The sequence below is a fragment of the Dromaius novaehollandiae genome, chromosome 1 (genome assembly GCF_036370855.1).
Source record: "Dromaius novaehollandiae isolate bDroNov1 chromosome 1, bDroNov1.hap1, whole genome shotgun sequence".
NCBI lineage: Eukaryota > Metazoa > Chordata > Aves > Casuariiformes > Dromaiidae > Dromaius > Dromaius novaehollandiae.
In genome coordinates, this window is record NC_088098.1 from 214,473,729 (window position 1) to 214,491,774 (window position 18,046).

An 18,046-nucleotide genomic window follows, 5' to 3' on the forward strand; every position below is an offset into this window, starting at 1 on the left:
ATCTGAAGGAACTGAAGAAGAGGATAAAGACCCGCCCCAAACCTATCAGCCTAGGTTTTCTGTCCTCTTCCTTCCAGAAGGGCCCTCTCCAAACAAGCGCACTCCTCCCTGGGTTTCACTGCAAGGTTAGGCTTGCAGTTGTGCTGGAGATCTGGTTGTGACTTAAGCCTGTCGGTGTTTCCTCTTCCAGCTGCCCACCTCTGCCTTCCCACACAGGAGGGGTTTGAAGGCAAACCCAAAGGGGTGGCATCTGCTGTGGTTTAGCCGTTGGCCCCCACATGGTCAGCCAGCTCTGTGCCACACTGTGCCACCTCCGCTTCTGCATCAGAGCCCTCAGATATAAACCTTGTCCCACTGACGATCCAAGGACTCAAAATCTGCACTGTGCCATGAACCAAACTGCTCTCCAGGCATTTTTCTGCAGAGTAGAGAAAGCACAGAGGGAAGGCTCCTCGCCACAGTTTGGCACAGTTCAGCCCGATCAGCTATCTCAGACTTGGAAGGTACCCGGAGGCGACAGACAACAGCAGGATTGGTGCAAGCAAACAAAATTCAGAAGTTCAAAATTCATCTAACTGCACGTCCTAACCTCAGCAAGAACAGCATTGCAAGCTTGCAATATAAACAAACAAGCCTTGAGTGTGAGGGGGTGGACCAGAGGACCTTCAGAGGTCCCCTCCAACCTCCATCATTCTGTGAATTAGGGTTTTAATAATGTTTTGGCTTTTCTAAGGCTCCTTTCACCAATAATCAGTTTTATACTTCTTTGCAAACACTAAGCTGCACCACACCCCACAGGAGCAATCAAGACCATTTTGTGCATTTTAACAATTGAAGAAAGTGCTTAAGGCTCAGCTGGGCTTAAGTGACATATCCAAATCATGCAACAAATTAGTGACACAAACCCAGCTGAAGAGCTCAGCACTTGTAACACCCAACTCCATGTCCTAACCTCTATCATTAAATGCTGCTCCCTCCCTGGTTATAATCCTAGGCACGATTCTGAACTGAGGATGCATTGTGCTCCTCGCTCCCTAACCCCCTTCTCCTCACAGCCAGTCGAAAAATCCCAGCCAGACTCCTGGAACCACCGGTGATGAGAGACAGATGCAGAACCACTCCCAACATCCTGTTCTGCCTCATGCACCATCTACCAAATCACCAGCTAAATTGATTCCAGGATCATCCTTGCTGATGATGAGGTGCAAAGCAGACACAACACAGAGAAACCTCCTGATGCCAGCTGGAAGAGGTGAGCTTGGGTGTATAGGAACATGTTCAATTCAAACGGGCTCCATCAGTCAAGACTAACGCCAGGAATTCAAAATGCCTTTTTATGGCAAGGGAATCATTTGGGCCTCGTATTTATCCTTGATGCTGCATAACATTACCCATTAACTTTACAGCAATAGATAGGAATTTCCAGGTTGAGCAAGAAATTGCTTGAATAGACGCCAACACATCCCAGTGTAACCGGGTAAGGAAGCTGATGTCTGTCAACCCTGTGTGCTATGTGCCAGGTCTAAATTCATCTATAGTTTGCCTTGCAGCACCGGGGAGATCGTGATGGTGTGTGTTGGCCATGCAGTGACCCTGGGAGGGTCAATCAGAGCCAAAAAATGACAAGTTTGAGGCATGAGTTCAAAAAGCCAATTGGAGAAAAGAAGGTTGTGGGTTCTTATTCTGAGAAGGGAAGTCTGAGGAAAGGCAACAGGAGGTACTTTGAGAAAGATATTATTTGGAGCACATGGCTGGCACCAGCTCCTGTGTTAGCAGCGGGATTGCAGGGAGGCAGCCCATGAAGGAGTGCTCCAAGTGAGGAAAAGTGCATGTAGAAAGCAGATGGAAAACAGGCAAGGGATTCAGCAAGGAAGCGGAGGGGCAGATTTTAGCTGCTTGCAACATAACTGTGCTGTAGAGGAGAGGCTGAGCCTGGACTCTCTGAAAGCTTTGGCCCCCAAGGTGAATATTGTTGACAGCCTCCCAAACTAAGCTGAGTGGCAGGGTTGAAGGCTGTCTGTGAAGTCACTGGATTTACAGTACACTGGATTTTCTAATGCTTCTCGCACTGAAATGCAGTAGGTGGAAGCTGAGCTGCAAGCAGACACCATGGCCCTGTGCAGTGCTCAGCCTCAACAGGAGTCAGACTTTGTGTGCTCGTGAGCCGTAAGGGCGTGGAGCAAAAGCACTGTGCACAACCATCTAAAATGCACTGTCCCCTGTGGAAGAGCAACTCCTATGCTGCTATTGGCCAACAGGAGTTTGTGTCTCTCAAGAGCAGGCTGCAAAAGGTGCAATGGCTGCATTGGGTTGGATGACTGGATGAAGTGGGATGACGTTTTCTGAGAAGAGGTGATACAGCAGAGTAGGGCATGCAGGACATGATTTCAGTGCTGTTTGTAAGGTCTCAGCTTCTTATGTGGCAGCTGAATTTCTGCTTCTGACCAGGCCTGTGTTGTCATCTGTCTGCTCCTGACTATTCACCTGTGCATCATCTGCTCAAGCACCAACTGCCTCAGCTGCTCTACCCCTGGATCGAGCTGTGCTTGGTGAAAGCTTATATACCTTTCAAAATGGGGCTTGGCTGATGAGGACGGTGAAAGACAGAAAGGAATTTGTGACTGGTTAAGAGCATATGTCTGCTCTGGGAGTGCTCGAGAATATGACGATAGCAAAAGTGACTTTGGGGCAATGGGTTGCATGGCTGACGTTGTTTATAGCAATTTTATCCTGGGAATTTTTCCCCTCCAAAGTACAGGGGAAATGCAACTTTCTAGAGAGAGCTACAAAATCAATATTTATCTAGAGCTATATCAAAAAAACCTCACACTCCATGAGTTTGGCTTTACCTTCACCTGGTCTTAATGTGGAAATGATACAGATGTGTTACTGTTGGACAGTATGGCCATGAGAGGAAAGGTGGACATCTTCTAAGAGTATAAACCAGAATTGCCACTAACTATAGCAAACCTGACTATCCCAAGGCATGTCTTTTTTCAGTCTTGTGCTATGCCCAGCATAGAGTTGGTTCATGGACTGTCATCAGTTGGGAGACAGATCATCATGTACTTTTAGTTGTGTGGCCTCCCTCTGTGTAGGCTCTAGTTCATTATCATGCATAAAAGAAAGCATTTTATCATGAAGTAGAGAAGAGTTTAACCTGATTTCAGAGCTCTCACACTCAACAAGGAAGTAGAAAACTTTACTTTTGCTACCCATCTATACAGAATTTGAGAGCACAATGCAACCACCAAGCACCTCCTGATCCAGTACAAAAATTGCACTGCTAGCTGCAGGTCTCATTGAATTTCTAACCTTGCATCCCCTTCTTTTTGTAACGGAGGGCCTGGCTGCAAGAAGAGTGCTCTCTTCAAAATGAAGGCATCATGAGGACGTTCACATCTCAGGCTATGATAACTCACGTAAGAAGTCTAAAGAAAGAGTTAATGAAATTTTGTCATACCTGAAGTCACAGCAAGCTGTGGGAAGATTTGAATTTTGTGATTTAGAAAGTCTGACAGGAAGGCCATTAGGTCTTCTGTATTACTCAAGTTTCACATCCCAAACATCTCAAATCTATATTGAGCTTTCTGCATGACAGCGTGGGTCTGGAGGAAGTGCCACTTGCTGGTGAAATTTCTGTTGAAATCTCTTTGTTCAAAGTTATTAGCACAAATGAACAGAAATTCATACGGCTATTCAGACAGATTGTTGATATCTTTGCTTTCAGCAGCAATTTTTTCTGACTATGAAAGTAACGCCATGCTTGATCCTCTCTGCTCAAGACTTCTGGCTGAGCTGTTCTACCACAATACATGGGATATTTTCTTCCTATTAAGTCTCTCTTTCACCTACCCCAAAATATCACTGAGCTTTTCTAACTGGGATTTACAAAACTTCTTCATGAGCAGGCTCTTTGGATTCTCTCCTCCTGTTCTTTAACTTCTTAGTTCCTATCTTCTTTGTATTTTCATTTATCTGTAGGTAAATTTGATATATTCTTTTCTGTTGAGCTTTCAAAGCTTTGCAGAACATTGCATTGCATTTCTTGAGACATCTGGAAACACCCTTTTTAGCTCACATCATTGCAGAGTCCATCCTTTAACAAAAAGGGACACACTTTCCTCTTGGCCCAAATAGTACCCTGATTCAACACATATTTGGGCCTAAGCTTTCAAGGGCACTCTAAGAGAGCAGAGAACAAGATCCTCTCTGTCACATAAATACAATGTGGTGCCAACAGGAGAAAAAAATCCTCTTTGACTGCAAGAACTGGACACTGGGGGTGTTAACATTACTCTAAAAGTGCTTCAGCTCCAAATTATCAAGCGGTCAGTGTTCACCATGGCTTGAGGTCCCAATTCAGGAAATCGTTTAAGTGTGTACATACTGCTAAGCACAGACTTAAATCTCACCAACTGCATAAATCTTAAGTCTCTAACAGATTGCTCTACTGAGCAGGTATTTTGCCTGAATGAAGGACTCCGTGGTTTTCAAGAGATGGTCCCTGATGACACCAGTTTCACCTTAGCGTGGAAAATGTCCCTGCATTTCTGAATCTGTAACTGCACATCCCTAAGGAGTCCCCTACCACCTCACTAGGTGACAAGCGTAGAGAGGACACGATGGTGATTAGCACCCTCAGGTGGCAATCATATCTTCTGCACGAAACACAGGGAATGAGAAAGGCAAAGGAGAAAGAGAGAGGGAATGGATCCAGACAGCTATGTTTCTCATGCAGTATCTAAAACAGTTCATTTTCCAGGGTGGCAAACCTTCCCCATCTGTAATGCTGTAGTAAAGAAAGCAACTAAGATGGTGCAGTGCTGCAAGAGGAATAGTGTATAAATAATAGGCAACAAGAGGTTTTATTTTGTATAGGAACAGTTACATAACACATAGAAAACTGCATATGTGATTAGTGACCTTGTGTCAGATTTCTGTAATTACCCTTGAGGGACAGAGCTTTGGAAAATGACACAAAGCTATTCAAAAATTCCAGGCTATTAGTATGGGGGAAAGTAAAGGAAATGGGAGTTTATTTTCACTGCAAGAGGCAGTTAGGAGGCAGTGATCTAATTGCCACTTTTGGAAATTATGAAAAGGCTTGAAATTCCCCCTAACAAACCACTGCACACTGGGAAAACATTAGAAGGTAGAAGTGTGTGATGTGAACACTGGTGTCACTTTCACTTGAAGGATAATAACCATATGGACCATATTACCAAGGAGATCTAAGCATAGTAAAAAAAAATACAGGCATGAATGAGATCAGGAGGCAACAGGTGAAAAAACCCAACCATGTTGGGACACCAGCAGTTTTCCTTACTCCAGGGACAGGCTGCATAGTCTTACATAAATGTTTTGCTCAGCCTTTCAAAGGCATTTCAGAGCTTTCCTGCCAGATTGAATTTTAAGCTAGATTTGCAACGGTGCTTCCTTTACTTGCATGTAAGTGAAGGAAAATTCTTGCCAGTGGATTTAACTCCGAGTGCCAGACAAAAAAAAAAAAAAAAGTGGCTCTTTTCAGGCTGAGGCTGGAGCTGCCCAGAAGATCAGAAATCCAGGTCAGACCCTGCTCACTCTGACTTAACATTGAAAATTTGGCTGTAGAGATGAAAAGGCAGCCCGCTCTTTAGATGTTTGCTTCACACGGGCAAGCAGGATCCAACACAACAAGCAGGATTATAGACAGCTCTCTGGGGAAATAAGCAGCCAAGAAGAACTTATTCTGTATCGAGACACCTAGGAATTTGGAGAGGAAAGGACAGACTCGAAGAAAAGGAGCTGGCAGAGAAGCATCTTCCCAGGAGCCCAGATCAGCGGTGGAGTCTGTCCAGGGGCTCCCAGGACTCTGCACTGCACTAACTCAAGTTGATTCCTCTGGGAGGAGAAGGCAAGCAGACTCAGTAACGGTATCACAAGATCTGTATGAAATGCATCTCCAGAACAGCACCGTATCCTGCTGCAGGGGCTGAGCCCAGGGCGCTGTTGCGTTGCCTGGCTGGTCTCCAGAAACTGGTTTGCCAGTTCAGAGCCTGCTAACAGCCTGCTGACATGGGAGTAAAAAACTAATGAGGCCTTAACTCCTGTATAACTACAGGCCAGGGTTTGGCTCAAAGCATAGCTTGGAGCCCGGCCAAGCTACGAGGGAAATCGCCACCTCTGTTTGGAGAAGTATCGTAATGACCACAGCGTGGTGAGACTGCTCCGTGTAACATCGGCAGACGGGGTCTCCGACAGTGCAGGGATCCTCATCGCCGGGTTGGGGCACCAGGGCATCAGCGTCATCCCCTTAAGCTTCTCTTTACTGGCACGTTTCAGATGCTACAAGGTGCTGAGTTAAAGCTGCAAGCCCAAGAGTGGCATTGTTGTATGTTTTGTCTGCATTTTTCTCCATTTCTGCCAAATTATAACATAACTTTTCACTGACAGTGGATTATCAACAATCTTTATTTTCAAAGAGAAGAAGAAAAGCAGTTACTACAGAGATACCCGCCCTCTGAGGCAAGACTCCTGCCAAGAAGAGTCCCGCTTTTGCACAGAAAGCAAAGCAAAAGGCCTGATTTTACCAGTGAAGCAGTGCCTGGCTAGTTTTGCTGAGTTCAATGAAAGAGCTGGAGCGGTGTGACCGTAATCTGCTGTATCTTTACCATCAATCACATTTTAATGAGAGCAAATTGAAATTCCAGGCACACATTAATAATGAATGCATGAATTAACTCTGAGGAACCATCTGATGATGCTTTCACTGGGCTGTAATGACTGCAGACTAACATCACATTAGGTTACTTTCTGGACATATACAGGGAAAATTTCGGACTGAAACCTAGGCCCAAGGCCCAGATCTGCAAAGGGACTTAGGCACCTGCATTTCAGTTGACCTGGAATTTAGGAAGTCACAAAACATAGCGATTCACAGAAACCCAGACTATCTGCCAAGGCACCTCAGCATTCACATGCACCTTAGCTGTTGCCATAAATAATGTCCCTTCAGTCTCTGAATTTTCAGCAGCGAGTTTCACCTGCAAGATGTTGCCCCTTAGGTCACACTGCTCAGATTGCAGTTGTTTGAGTATCCCAGAACTGGGTCTCCTTTTGCCTAGATTCTCAGAAAGGCCCATTCTGGTCAGTGGGGAGAGAGCATCCGTAACAAGGTGGAAGAAAAGATGCACTATCACCTTTCCAAGATGGACAGGTCACCAGAGTGCCTGCTCAGTAGCTAGAGAACCTCATTTCTCACTTAAGCCTGAGCAAATCTGAAATTTGCCTAGGGGACCATCCCAATCGGTACAGTCTCCAGCCCAGAAAGACTTACAGGTCTCTGCTCCTGAATTGATGGCTCAGAGAGCAAAGTAGGGGGGCTAACGTCTCCTTTACTTCATGAATGATGCCAGGCTTCAGACAGCCAGAGCAGACATCAAGAGCTTGTTGTTAGGCCAAGCATCAGAAATGACCTAAAACCCATCAGCTGTATTTTCTGTAAGTACAACCCACCACCTACGTGGCTTAAAATCCTGGCTTCACAAAACAAACCTTGGCTTTCACTCTGGAGATTCCCAGCTCATTTCCTGACATAGCAGCCAAAATAGTGGCTGCTATAGTGGATCAGATCAGTTTGGCTAGCTTTGTCAGTATCATAATACAGCCTTTTTTCTCCATTTGGCTAGGGGATGCTCTTCCACATGAGCATTTTAGAAATATCCTCCATTGCAATGCTAAGGACTTGTTACCTATTCAGTTTAAGGGCTGGGATTTTAGGGTGCAGAGGTATTAGATTGGTCTGCTATTAAACAAAAACAAGATTACTTAAAATCTTGGAGACTGGTGGGTTTGGTGGACTTTGGTCACACTTGAGTTCCTTAAGAGCTAGTTTGCCAGTATAGCCACAGGAAACATCTGTTACACCCAGGCAGTCCCTTTGAATTTGTCTCTCCCTTCTCTCAAGACCTGTTGGCCACATATCCCTGTAAGTAGTGAGAGAAAATAATATTTTTGGGGGCTGAGCCGGGAATTGGTTCTACTCATTCTTGCCCCAATTTTGCACCTCCACTGACCGGCAGGTACCAAAGAAGCACAGATCCTCCCAGCCCATCCAGCCAACATCTCACATGAGGCCTCGCTTCACCAGGACATGAATTCTTCTTTCTCCATTACACCTGGAGATCTGTGCAATCATGGTGGAGGTGGTGGGGGATACCTTGCACCTTGTCTGTGGTTTGCCATGTCTCCTTGGTGAGGGGGTCCACAGAGCCGAGGTCCTTCTCTCATGTACCCACACCCTGCTTCCCTCTTAGCAGGAAGCATTGCAGGAGACATCTCCACCATACATGTGTATTTCTGAATACATAAGCCTTCAGAAATACACACTCAGTCCACCCCTCTTTAGCTGCTTAGAAAAACACTGTGCTTCACTGTAGGCCTAACTGTCTTCAACACCTTCCAACTTCATGGACAAAAACTGGCTTGTACTGAACTGCCTGGGTCACTCCTGATTCAGACACGTGTAGATCAAAAAGAGCTCCCTCCTCGGACTTAAAGCACAGCTGGAACAGAAAAAGGCCAGACTGTTTTGCCTTCTTTTTTTTCCCTTTATCTTTAGCTTGACTTTTGGGTCCCTCCACCCCCATCATAACAATCTCAATCTGTTCTTCCCCACCACTTCTTTTTTCCTCCAGCAACCAGTTGACATGCCTCTTGAACTTATTTATAGTCTTATTTATAGTACGGCTTCAGTCACCTCACTTGTTAACCTATTCCATATGTTTATTACCCCTTGTGTGAAACAGTACTGCATGAGCTCTCCTTCATCCCCGGGGCCTTTTATTTTCAGACAGTGGCCCCAGCTTTTTCAGCTGCCCTGTCCCTCACAAGAGACCTGCTTTTTTGCTCCAATGAGCAAAAGCCTGGCTCAGAAATAGTCCAGGGTGATTGAAGAGATGTGCCAGCTCTCTCTGCAGCAGAGAGATACGCAGCTGAAAGCAGGGAGCAAACACATATCTCCTCCACGAGCTGTGCAGCAGGCTTCGCTCATGAGAGCATCCTGATGGGATGAAACTAGGCCAGACCCACCTGTGTCCAGAGGGATACAGAGACTGAGAGCCGGCTCTCATGAGGGATTTTTCCTTTGTCAGTCACTGAGTTCCCAGCACTGTTTCTAAACTCTCTTCTAACTTTTGCCATCTATTGGCTCATCTGTGGTGGCTGCCTGTGGTTCAACCTCATGTCCCGCTTCAGAGCCACCACTATTTCTGGTGCACTCCTGCTGCCTGGTGCCCCTATGCCATTTTTCCCATCCAGGGTCTCGGGGGCCAGCTTCCCCAAAGCAGCTAGGTTTGGGCGGGATTTCCTAGAGCCTGCCGCAGTGAGGGCTTCAGTCTCATGCTCTGTCACTAGGTGAATGATGAGTAACCCCCAGGCACCACCACCTGCACGACCAGCAAGTCAGGTCCTCCTTGCCCAGCTCCCCATGTCCCTTAGCTACACAACAGAGATGGTTGCGCAACCTCTCACATTTCTTCCTCAGAGCTTACGCAGTCCATGGCTGTGCAACAGGGATCATTTGCACCCCGTTAAAAGGCCCACATCTGCCTCTACCCAACCTTCCTGTGAGCCCAGGTGCAGCCAGGAAGAGCTCTGCTCCATGGAGAGCCCCCAAGTAGGAGTGAGCTATGGTGCTGTGCTGTAGATGAGCAAAACACGGGCCTTCCTCCAGGACAGCCTGTGACAGGAGCCAGCTGCAGAAGTCCAAGGTGTGACATGTGCAACATGTCAGAGCCGTGTTTGCATCAGGACAGCTTTAGAGGCAAACAAGCTAATGCAACATTAGAGCTCTCTTTATTGACTCCTGCTCTTTATGCTCAGTTTGCTCCCTCTCCCGTCCAGCAGCAATAGGAGACCTTTGAAAACCCCATCCTGAGGCTGGTGGAGGGTTGTGTGGAGGAAGAGATTCATGGGGACAGTCCGCTCTAAAATCCCCACCCACTGCCTTCCTGGCCATCACATTCCCCATCAGTGCCACCATCACTTTCCTACCTTTATCACCCAGTTTGCTTCTTAGCAGCTTTTCTAGCCCTCTGCATGGGGCACCTGGGTTTTCCTCCTCATGATTTACAAAATATGCAGCGGTGGGACTTTTCCTCCTTGGCATTTGCATTCCCTTTGCCACCCTTTTAACGCAGTCATAAACCCCAGTGCCCCAGGACCAGCCTCTCCTCCCCTAGCTTCTCCCACAGGTGTTCCCTCTTTTGATCAAGCCAACTCACACTCTTTTCAGTAAGGGACTTTTCCAAGCCTCATGGCTGAGCTTCCCTTCCTCACTGATTTCAGAGGAACTTCAGAGCAGGCTGTGAATAATCTCTATTTCTCTTCTCTAATTTTCCAAAGAGAGTCTTCCACCAGTGAAAACAAGAAGGAACAAATTTTGTAGCCCTGGTGTTTCTTATGCAAAATAAACACACAAACCAAGCTTCCCCAAAATGAGAACAGCAGACAATAAAAGTCTTTTTTGCACACCAGAAAGCATTGAAACAGGCACATGTTCCCTCTGCTTTCTTCTTTGCCCCTTTTTCAGGTCAGCTTTAGACAGGAAAAACCTTAGGCTGACAGTGATATCTCTAAGGCAATTCAACAGTCTCTCTAGGGAAGTTGCAGGAGTCTCATTATTTTATGTTCTCCTAGACAGAATACTAAATTTGGGGAAAAACCTGCCCTGGCCTTAGCAATAAGAAAGGAAACTTCCCAAATTGCTCTCTCGAGCCCTCAGATTCCTGTTTCATTACCTCAGTGTGAGCCGTCCCAGGTGTCTTTTTTAATCCCTGTTGATCAGCAGGGGCAAGGCCCTGCAGTTCTCCAGCCAAAAGGCTCATTCGATATTATGAGCAAGACATAATAAGAGCACAGGGAAGGAAAAATACACACTCTGCAAATTCACTTTACCTTTTTTTGTTGTAAAACATACTGGATTTTAATGATTTCTATTTACCAGGAACCTCAGATTAGCTTTAAAGCATTTACCAATAATTTCTCTTCTATTTTTTTCTACTGTGGTGGAAAAAAAAAAAATACCTGCAGGCTTTAAGTCAGAAAATAGACAAGAATGCAAGGTCTCATTTTTCTGGAAAAACGCTGTGCAGGCAAGGCTAGAAAGAGATCTTTCACATACAAAGAGGCAAAAAAAAAAAAAAGAAAAGAACAAAATCAGATCCAAGTATATCTGCAGATAAATATTTCACGCTCTTTCGGAATAGCTGAGCGCGACCCAGCTCCCTGTGGCCGGCAGGTCCTGCGCTGTGCGAGGCTGCCACCTCCCGGGGTGGGCTGCCTCCAGCACGGCGCACGACGGGGTGGGGGATCTGACCTATTCTCTTTAAATGCAGAAATAATCACCTTGCTGGGAAGGAGGATGAACGCTATCCTCTCGAGCTTTTATGGAGAGTGGAGAGGTTTTATAAGAAGTGGGTTCAAAGTTGAACTGCGCAGGTGGAATCAGGGAAATAGAAGGCGTCCAACGTGCCGTTAGTATTTGAAGAAGCAATACAGGAGACTAAGGAAGCTCATCAGTCCAACCACATGTTTTCTCATTTATTGCAGCTGCTGCTCTTCTATTACAATGGTGTTTTGCCTGTTGCGGCTCCATCAGCCTATTCTCAGGAACGGCTGCTTCATCCTTTCCATCGGAGTCTCCCAAACCGCAAAGGTAGATATCGGGGACACAGCAGTTTTCACTGTGATCCACGGCCTGGAGGAGGGAAGAGACCAGAGCGGGCTCCCTGATTCCTTGCTGTTGCCAGGTAGATCACAATGTTGTCTGCATGGGTCAAAAACCTGAGCTAAGTAAGGACCCTTGCATGGGCACACTTAAAGTAACCAGGAGTGAGAAGCGTTCCTAGGTCTCTCTGGGAGATGCCACTCATCTGTCAGTAGTTGCATGAGCTGTAAGAGACACTAAGAGGTAAAATCATAAGGGATTTTGCTCTGTATAACACAGACAAAGTATGTACGTGGTCACCAAGGGTCAAAGCAGTCAGCTCGTGGAGCTGCTTAAGATAATACAGTCAGCCTGACCCTGTGCCTGCATTCAGGGTGCGTTTGCAGGTCCCTCTCACTGGGACTTTGGCACCTCACACAGCCCTTGGGGGACAATTCTAACCCTTTGGGACCCCCAGCTTCTTCCTGAGGTCTTCAACCTCTGTCCTCTTCTTTCAGCAGAGCATGGCTAACTGGGAGGCAGATATACTCAGTGGAGGGAAGAACTTAGTGGGGTGGTCTGTGTGCTGGTCTCCAGCTCGGAGAAGGGGCTCAGAGCCAGCAGACCTTACTGGAGTGTCCAAAGAGCTTCAGAAACGTCTCTGTGCTTGAGGAGGAGGTTGGCAGTCTTGCTGGAGATTGACTGCAGCCACCATTCACAGGGAAGGGACTGGTCTAGGGCATCTTACAATTGCCCCATGCAATAGGTTGCATGAGTCCACCACACTTTGGGTCTGGAGATGGTAGAGTCACCCTTGGCAGAGGGCAACCCAGCGGCAGTGCCAAACCCCAGCATGAAGCTCCCTTCTGAGAGAGTTTAGCTAAATGGTTGCAAGTGTGCTGCACCACTTGGTGCAAGGACGAGACAACAGGTCCTGCCCTTTGTGTTTACCTGGCAAGACCATCTGCAGACATAGGTGTGGAGGGACAGAGGCTGAGCCATTTTAGGAGCTTAAAGGCACTGTTTCAGTGCAAGAGCGAAGAACCCTGCTCTGCAGAATAGGAAATATTAAAGGGGAAAAGATCTTCCCTTGGGCTTCTGAGAAGAAGATACCCACGTTCGAGACCAGAAGAGAGCCATTTGGCCAACTAGGGTCATCTCCCTTACATCATAGGCACATTGCCTCCTTCCACGTCTCCTATATTAAGTCAAAGGACTTTAACTAGACCAAAGCATATACTCCTAATATGTAACACAGATGGAGGGCAGAGGAGACTAAGATGCTACCAGTGCCTAAAGCCTATGTTAAGAGGTCAAAAACAACCAGATTCCTTGATGCAAATGATAGAAAAGCTCATCAGTCATATCTGTCCTAGCAAACTGGAGAAATGTCTCATAGTCCATGGCACAATTTAAGCCAATGCCAACCAGCAATTTCCTAAATAGATCCCAGGCAAAAATTAGGAATTATTAAGGGCCAGGGACCATTTTCAATAGGTTGCTTGGATGCAGCCTCCTTTTTGGGTTTGAGAGATTTAGCTAGACAGTGGGTCAGCTGGTACGAGGACCAGAGAATGGGTCTGGGTCCATTTTCTTTAGGTATAGCCATAACACCTCCATCATTCTGAGCATCATCTCTGTTTGGCCTGTACAGACTCTGCTCTTCTGTGGGGGATGGAAATCTCACTCGCTCAGATTTGCATGATTGTAGGCTGTTGGTTGTCTGCAGTCTCTCTTGTGCAACCTGAACAGGATATGACAAGGAGTCAACCTGGAAGCAGCAGCGTGAAATGGCCTCCACACCCTCCAAATAGGTTTCTGCCTCATTCCAAGGAGCTTTACTTACCAGGAACAGACCCCCGTAATCACTCAGAGACTGCTAGCAGTTCTCAGGGTTTCAGAGAGAAGAATTAAAAACAAATTAGAGGTAATGAGCTCTTAAATTGCTTCTGAATCCACAATGTGACTGAGAGTTTTGGTGGATCTGGATAATCAAATGAAGCAGGGCCCACGGCTTGCGGAAGAGTGATTTGGAGTTTAAGGATATTTTTAAGCTTCCCATTGAATACTGGATTCAATTTAACTTTATCCTGGACTCCCAGTAAGCCTGGGAAACATCCATTCAGTTGTACCTTTCAGAATCTCTATTTTATTGGCATGGCCACAAGCTCTCGTAGAAGAATTCTTGGGTATTGGAGACAGCAGAAATGGTTTGGAAGATGTTCTTCTTGTCTCTCTTGGTTGCCTTTTAGCCAGTTTCCTTGTACAATAAGGATCCTGGACAATGAGACACCTCCTCTAGTTTTGAAATTTCTGAAGTCCATTTTGTGAGAGTAGCTATTTCAGTAGTTAATCTGAGGGGTGTTGTTCTCATGCCGAGCCAACAGACTGGGAAACATCAGAAGCAGTGAAGACGCTCTGACAGTGGGATCTTAAGAAAAGGGACAAAAAAATTTTGGAGCTGAAGCACTGCCTGAAAAGATCCTGGAGCAAAGAAGCTGTCTCCTGCCTCCGAGGTCTTCCTTGTGCACGGGGAGCACTGCTTTGTGCCTGGGGGTTTTCCCTGCTTCCTCCACACACAGGAGATGAAAGCAGAACTACAACACAGCTTTTCCCTGCAAAACAGGGGTCTTGAAGTCAGGGATGCTGCGCTCTCTGTGCCTGCCATGAATTACTGTAACATGGCTGGTCTGGCAGTCGCTCAGCCATACTGTCAGGTGCAGCAGCACTCCCCAAAGCAACACTTCTGGCCTGGGAACTGCAACGTTGGTGGGGGCCCATCAAGTAAAAGTTTACAAGGCTGAGCTATAGGACTTGGGACAGGTTTTCAGGGAGGGGAATTCAAGTGGGACTCCTTGCCCAGGGAAACGGGGTACTCGATTCCTTCCCAGCCTCACAACCTCATCCGCAGACCCAGCCTGCCGCAAACACTTCCACTTCCTGATGGCAAGCAGCTCAGGAGACCCTCCTCTGTAGCTGTGATGTGATTTATTCTGACCTGTGATCCCATCCGAACAGAAATGTTCTGAGCAGAAATATTTCCCATGAAAATACCTGAAAGCCACATCTGCAGGGTGGTCTTCAGCTTCTAACTCAGAACCCTGCTGGGCATCTCTGCCCCTCACTCACATAAAAGCTGTCACTGGGATGCCACCAGCACCAAGACTACGTGCATTATGGGAAGCCTGCTAAGCGCGAAAGGTATAAAAAAAAGTCCAGGTCCAGGAAATGTGCTAAACACACTGTGCCATGGATGAGCTCCCAGGGAAAGGGCTACGTTTGGCAGTTCACAGAGCAGCACTGCGGACACAGTTAGCACGGACGCCCCTTATCACACCACCGTGACTCTCTGAGCTTAATCCTGCTTGCCAAAAACATACAAGTTTGGTTCTGAATGTCAAAGGACAAGGTGGTGGTGCACACCTTGCCATTAGCAGATGGTTAAAGCTTATCTGTATAAATTCATTTACTAATCAAAATCAACAGTTTATGTGTTTTGGAAGGTGAAAACAGCAGAAATCAGTATTTAAAAGCAGGACAGGATGAATGCTAAGCCACTTAGCACAAACTTGTTTGCAGTGAACTACTAATCCCCTCCTATCCCGTCTTCATTAACCTCGAGTACACTGTACCTGTGCAACTGATAACACAGCGGTGTTTGCAAAGCAGATTTTAGACACCCTCCCTTCCCCGCAGACAGAGCCCATCCAGCAGTGCTTTAAAGCAGGTTTTGTATCTTGCTGGAAGTTTTTTTGCCCTAAAGTTTTAGAGAAATAAAGCAAACCACTCCCCCGGGAAACGCTGTCTTTGCCACCGTCTCCAGCGGTCACCTTCCCGCAGCGGCTGGAACGTCCCGTTCAGCACCAGCATTTGCCCACGTGCTGGATCGGTCCTTGGGCAGACCGTGGGACAGGGCAAGGGGAACAGGGGGCCCACACTGCTCCTCACTTTGCAAGTGCTGTCATTAACAAAAACGACCACAATTTTCAGTCTTTCTTTTAACAGAGAAGCAGTAACAGCCATAAAATCCTATTTTCTCCTCTGCAGGCTGCTGCACCCTGGGGAAGCAGAACGAGGAATGGGAAACAACTTGGGAGAAAACCACATCCGATTCAAGCCTTTCTAACCTGCATTGTCAGGTCTTTAGAATCAGTTTTAAATAGTGTGTTACAACAAACCAAAGCAATGAGATTTGGCTGGGAAGCTATTCATCTCTTAGGGGCACCTTGAAGCCCTGTTGGGCCAAATGCTGCATCAGACCTTCCTCCAAACAGATGTGATTCAACCTCTGCTGCAGTCAGCAGGAGGTTTCCTTTGGCTGCAGTGAGGTTTTCATCGCAATCCCAAGGAAACGTGCACCAGGGAGCTTCAGCGATACTGGAGCAAAGAAAAGGAGATTACCTCCGGGACTTAATCTTCCTCCTTCCAACTTCCTCCTTTAAAACTAATCTTCCCACTCACTGGATTCAGAGCACCAGGGTCTTATGCTCCCTGCAGTCTGGGCAAAGATTTAGTGGACCCAGTCCTTTAGCAGAAGCATGGCACTTTCCCTGCGTGGGTCAGGATTAATATAAAGCGGTTAACTTAACTAGCAACATATGCCTGCATCTTTTTTCCCAGTGCCATTTAATCTCTCTTATCCACTGACCATGCAAGACTCCTGTAATCATTGCAGAGTAATTATGTGATTATTTCAGCCCTCTAAATTACAGCTGCAGCATGGACCCTAGCAATTGCAGGTGACACAGCAAGTGTCATTTTCTCAACTGTTAGTTAATTACAATTAGACACACCAAAAAACCCCACAAAAATAATAATCATCAAACAACCTGCCCAAAAATGGAACCGCTATTGAGAATTTTCACCCCAATCTTTATCATCAGAAGCAAGATTAGAATGGGATTAATTAATTAATTACCATTAATAAGATGGTAATTTATGTTAATTTATCAGCACCTTAGCCCAAAAGCCTTAATAAAACTAGCTAAATATAAATTTATAATAAACAAAGGCAATTATTTTGTTGCTGTTATTACAGTGGCTTTCTGATGTGCAGGGTATGCTACAAAGATGTAGTCAGGGATGGTCCCAGCCCTGGTCAGCTCTGTCTGTCCAGATCAGGCAGGGAGAAGGTGAGAAGAAAGACAGGGCATGAAATGGGAGGTCTTGCAGAAGGCTGAGGGCCGTCATATACAGTTTACAGGTCCTCATCAGACCCCCCTCCTGTGCCTCCCGTGCAGCAGAAAACCACAAGCCTGAGAAGAAAACAAAGTCGGTAGAAATGAGGATTTTACAAGGTATAGAGCCTGCCCTGGAGCTCCTGGACAGGCTGTAGGGATGGCAACAAGGCCCCCCAGTAGTCCCTCTCCTCACCATCATGGTCCTCTTCCCAGGTATGGTGGAGAGAGGAACAGATTAAGACAAACAGAGGTAAGGAGGTAGGGGAAGATCCCCAAACTGCTCACAGGCCTGTTTTTTGCCTTTCTAATCACACTTGGAATTTGTGGTGAGAATTTCCAAAGGCTGAGTGGCTCCATAACTGGCGGAAAACAGTAAAACATGCTGGACATCTCCACCTTTTTTTTTTTTTTTTTTTTGATTGTTTCACTGATTGTTTCCCAAGTGAGAAATGTCCATCAACGTTCTTCCTGAAATGTCAAAATCTGGCCAGTTTCCACCAACTCTGTAGCAGACTGCCGTTAACTGCCCACGGCTTCCCTTCCCCTGCATCCTGACATCCCCCACCTGAGGAAGAGGAGTAGGGCAGAAACATGGAAAGGGCATGCTGAAAGGGAGGGAAGATACCTTCCCCCAGGGACCACATTTGGAGGCTGTAGATGAGCTCTATCAGAAGTGAAGAGGATATTACTTTAATGCCGTGATGATCTAAAATCCTTTGAAATCAGCAGAGAGACCCGAGCGGGCTTTGCGTCAGACTCCAGATGGTGTCCAGACTCTGCTGCAGAATTGCCCACTCCTCTGTGAGGGCTGAGCTGGGCACCCGAGGGGCCAGATCCTCCCCGTATGTAAATCATCATTGCATGAAGGATTTGATCCAGCGTTTCTGGCTGGTCTCTGCTTTCTTCCTTTCCGTCCACGCTCACTCCTCTGTGTTGCAGTGTTACTGAACGCAGGTCAGACAATGATCCTCCATCACACTTAAGTTTAGCTACCGGTCACATCACGGTGTCCAGTCACTCCGGGCTTCTTTAAGGGCTCACAAAGGGACGATGAATTGGAAGCGTGGCCCAATCTGTAAGTGTGATTGATGACATCGGCAAATTCAGAGCCACGTTTGGGACTGAAATACTGTAAGAGGCCATTTTAAGGAAGCAATGGTGTTGAGTCAAATGCTTT